Here is a 5,710-nt window from a genome sequence, read left to right on the forward strand (position 1 = left end):
AAATAAACTTCTCCACCCGGGTAGGTCCTCCACACCTACACCAGCTAACCTAACTACGAAAAACCCAGAAGAAGTCGCTACATCCTTTAACACCTTCTTCATCGATGTTATAAAATCCTTAGCCAACCAACAAACTGTCCCCTATTCCCCAACAATAGCCTCCACCCTAAAGACCACGCCACTATTCAACCTACAACCTGTCCCTACTGCATACATCCAATCCTTACTAAAGAAATTAAAGCCTACCACCCTCGCCGCTGACCTACTGCCAGCTGACTTTCTACAAAAAGCTGCAGATATCATTGCCTATCCCATCTCTATCTTAATTAATCGCACCATAACCGAATCCACAATCCCCTCCATATGGAAAATCTCCCATGTCATTCCACTCCATAAAGGCGGCCCTTCCACTGAACTTTCAAATTACAGGCCAATAGCCATACTGTCACCACTGGCAAAAATAATGGAAAAATGTATCCACAATCAACTCATGCAGTATCAAACCCAGAACAATCTGCTAACTAACTCTCAACATGGCTTCAGGCCAAAACACAGCACTACTACTGCTCTCCTCTCATTTACTAACACTATCAATCTTAACCGGAATGACAAAAAAATATCTTCAGCTCTCTTCTTGGACCTATCAAAAGCTTTTGACATGGTCAACCACAAACTCTTGCATGAAACTCTTAAAACTCTCTACCTAGACAACTCAACCCTTGACTGGTTTCATGCCTATCTTTCTGATAGGCAGCAAGCTGTGCTCTGGTACAACAAGCTCTCAGACTGCCTACCTAACACTATTGGAGTACCCCAGGGCTCCATACTTGGCCCTCTCCTATTCTCCATCTTTATTAATGATCTAGACAAAGTCATTCCAGAATCCACATGTATTCAAAACGCAGATGACTCTACATTAATATGCTCAGATACATCCCCAGTTACTCTACTATCCAAAACTCAAGACTGTTTCACTGCAGTTGAAAAATGGCTATCTGAACGCCAACTTATCCTAAACCCTAAAAAAACTAAAATGCTTCTTTTCCATCCCACCCATAAAACACCAACCTTTCCCTTTTGCATACATTCCAACAATGGTACCGTCATCTCCCCAGACCCCTACACCAAGCTACTAGGAGTCACCATCGATAACAAACTCAGATTTGATGTTCACATTAGCCAAACTATTAAGACTGTTAATAAAAAACTAGGGTCCCTCTATAGAATAAAATCCTTTCTGACTCCCATCGCAAAAGCTGCCATTGCTCGCACCCACCTCCTATCCACCCTCCTGTATGCCTCCCCAATACTTACAAACCCCAACAAATCGGAACTATCCAAACTCTCCTGTTGTTATAATCATATTGCCAGATTTGTAACTGGCTTACCCTACAAAACCCATCACTGTATCAATCTTCAGAACCTAGACTGGATAGAACTACCCAACCTAATCCTACAGCAACAACTCATAGTTACTCACAAAGTACTCTCTCAACCGGACAACATCCCTGATCTGAGTAGATTACTCACCCCTTACACAAACCAAAACAGACTTAGATCATCTCATAGATCACTTGTACAGACGCTTAAATCCCATAACACAGGAGGCGACTCTTAGTTTTCCAACACAGTGGGTAAAACATGGAACTCTCTTCCACCCAGTCTCACCAATTCCACCTCCATTTATACATTCAAGAAAAGTCTCACCCACCACTTCAAAACCCACTGGCTTTGCCAGTGTTCTAATCCAGACTAAGTAACTTTCCCAGTCCCTTTCATCAGTACCTTCCTCCAAGGCAAAAGCCACTTACTTTCTACCTGAATCTCATAACATTAAGGTCTCATCTTCTTCTCTACAATTGTTATTGTACATATTATTGTATTTGTAATCTTTGTTTTTTTTCTCTTCTTCCATCTATGTATGAAATGTATAATCTATTACCATATATATCTGTCATATATTTTTGTCATCTGCTTTGTAAGATTGGAGCTTTTCTCCCCGGGCCTCCGCTAAAAACGGACATGTGTCCAGTCGGACTATCCCGGTCAACAAATGTAAAATAAAAATAAAATAAAAAATAAAATAAATAAATAAAATAAATAATCTACTTAAACTAAAAACTAATACCAGACAACTTCACTCTAGTGATAAGCACTATCTAATCTACTTAAACTACAAACTAATACCAGACAACTTCGCTCTAGTGATAAGCAATATCGAATCTACTTAAACTGCAAACTAATACCAGACAACTTCCCTCTAGTGATAAGCACTATCTAATCTACTTAAACTACAAACTAATACCACACAACTTCGCTCTAGTGGTAAGCACTATCTAATCTACTTACACTGCAAACTAATACCAGACATCTTCTCTCTAGTGATAAGCACTATCTAATCTACTTAAACTACAAACTAATACCAGACAACTTCTCTCTAGTGATAAGCACTATATAATCTCCTTAAACTACAAACTAATACCAGACAACTTCACTCTAGTGATAATCACTATCTATTCTACTTAAACTACAAACTAATACCAGACAACTTCACTCAAGTGATAAGCACTATCTAGTCTACATAAACTACAAACTAATACCAGACAACTTCACTTTAGTGATAAACACTATCTAATCTACTTAAACTACAAATTAACACCAGACAACTTCGCTCTAGTGATAACCACTATCTAGTCTACATAAACTACAAACTAATACCAGACAACTTCACTTTAGTGATAAGCACTATCTAATCTGCATAAACTACAAACTAATACCAGACAACTTCGCTCTACAGATAATCATTATCTAATCTACTTAAACTACAAACTAATACCAGACAACTTCACTCTAGAGTTAATCACTATCTAATCTACTTAAATTACAAACTAATGCCAGACAGCTTCACTCTAGTGATAAACAATATCTAATCTACGTAAATTACAAACTAATGCCAGACAGCTTCACTCTAGTGATAAACAATATCTAATCTACGTAAACTACAAACTTATACCAGACAACTTCACGCTAGTGATAATCACTATCTAATCTACTTAAACTACAAACTAATACCAGACAACTTCGCTCTACAGATAATTTATCTAATCTACTTAAACTACAAACTAATACCAGACAACTTCACTCTAGTGATAATCACTATCAAATCTACTTAAACTACAAACTAATACCAGACAACTTCACTCTAGTGATAATCACTATCTAATCTACTTAAACTACAAACTAATACCAGACAACTTCACTCTAGTGATAAGCACTATCTAATCTACTTAAACTACAAGCTAATACCAGACAACTTCACTCTAATGATAAGCACTATCTAATCTACTTAAACTACAAACATATGCCAGACAGCTTCACTCTAGTGATAAGCACCATCTAATCTAGTTAAACTACAAACTAATACCAGGCAACTTCGATCTAGTGATATGCACTATCTTATCTACTTAAACTACAAACTAATACCAGACAACTTCGCTCTAGTGATAATCACAATCTAATCTACTTAAACTACAAAATAATACCAGACAACTTTGCTCTAGTGATAAGCAATATCTAATCTACTTAAACTACAAACTAATATCAGACAACTTCGCTGTAGTGATAAGCACTATCTAATCTACTTAAACTACAAACTAATACCAGACAACTTCGCTGTAGTGATAAGCAATATCTAATCTACTTAAACTACAAACTAATGCCAGACAACTTCACTCTAGTGATAAGCACTATCTAATTTACTTAAACTACAAACTAATACCAGACAACTTTGCTTTAGTGATAAGCACTTTCTAATCTACTTAAACTACAAAATAATACCAGTCAACTTCTGTCTAGCGATAATACCATCTAATCTACTTAAACTACAAACTAATACCAGGCAACTTCGCTCTAGTGATAAGCACTATCTAATCTACTTAAACTACAAACTAATACCAGACAACTTCACTCTAGTGATAATCACTATCTAATCTACTTAAACTGCAAACTAAAGACAACTTTGCTCTAGTGATAAGCACTATCTAATCTACTTAAACTACAAACTAATGCCAGACAACTTCGCTCTAGTGATAACCACTATCTAATCTACTTAAACTACAAACTAATGCCAGACAACTTTGCTCTGGTGATAAGCACAATCTAATCCACTTAAACTACAAACTAATACTAGTTAACTTTGCTCTAGTGATAAGCACTGTCTAATTTACTTAAATACAAAATAATGCCAGACAACTTCTCTCTAGTGATAAGCACTACCTAATCTACTTAAACTACAAACTAATACCAGGCAGCTTCGTTCTAGGGATAAGCACTATCTAATCTACTTAAACTACAAACTAATATTAGACAACTTTGCTCTATTGATAAGCACTACCTAATCTACTTAAACTACAAACTAATCCAGACAACTTCGCTGTAGTCATAAGCACTATCTAATCTAGTTAAACTACAAACTAATACCAGCCAACTTAAATCTAGTGATGATCACTATCTAATCTACTTAGACTACAAACTAATACCAGACAACTTCGCTCTAGTGATAAGCACGATCTAATCTACTTAAACTAAAAAACTAATAGGAGACAACTTCGCTCTAGTGATAAGCAATATCTAATCTACTTAAACTACAAACTAATACCAGACAACTTCGCTCTAGTGATAAGCAATATCTAATCTACTTAAACTACAAACTAATACCAGACAACTTCACTCTAGTGATAAGCACTATCTAATCTACTTAAACTACAAACTAATGCCAGACAACTTCACTCTAGTGATAATCACTATCTAATCTACTTAAACTACAAACTAATACCAGACAACTTCGCTGTAGGGATAAGCATGATCTAATCTACTTAAACTGCAAACTAATACCAGACAACTTCGCTCTAGTGATAAGCAATATCTAATCTACTTAAACTACAAACTAATACCAGACAACTTGGCTCTAGTGATAAGCACTATCTAATCTACTTAAACTACAAACTAATACCAGACAACTTCGCTCTAGTGATAAGCAATATCTAACCTAGTAAAATTAAAAACTAATACCAGACAACTTCACTCTAGTGATAAGCACTATCTAATCTACTTAAACTACAAACTAATACAAGACAACTTCACTCTAGTGATAATCACTATCTAATCTACTTAAACTACAAACTAATACCAGACAACTTCGCTGTAGGGATAAGCACTATCTAATCTACTTAAATTGCAAACTAATACCAGACAACTTCATTCTAGAGATACGCACTACCTAATCTACTTAAACTACAAACTACTACCAGACAACTTCCCTCTAGTGATAAGCACTATCTAATCTACTTAAACTACAAACTAATGCCACACAACTTCACTCTAGTGATAAGCACGATCTAATTACTTAAACTACAAACTAATACCAGACAACTTCACTCTTGTGAAAAGCACTATCTAATCTACTTAAACTACAACCTAATGCCAGACAACTTCACAATAGTGAAAAGCACAATTTAATCTACATAACTACAAACTAATACCAGATAACTTTGCTCTAGTGATAAGCACTAACTAATCAACTTAAACTACAAACTAATACCAGATAACTTCATTGTAGTGATAAGCACTACCTAATCTACTTAAACTACAAACTAATACAAGACAACTTCGCTCTAGTGATAAGCACTATCTAATCTACTTAAACTACAAA

The sequence above is a fragment of the Protopterus annectens genome, chromosome 4.part0, assembly GCF_019279795.1.
Source record: "Protopterus annectens isolate FY-2018-M chromosome 4.part0, PAN1.0, whole genome shotgun sequence".
NCBI classification, from domain to species: Eukaryota; Metazoa; Chordata; order Ceratodontiformes; family Protopteridae; genus Protopterus; species Protopterus annectens.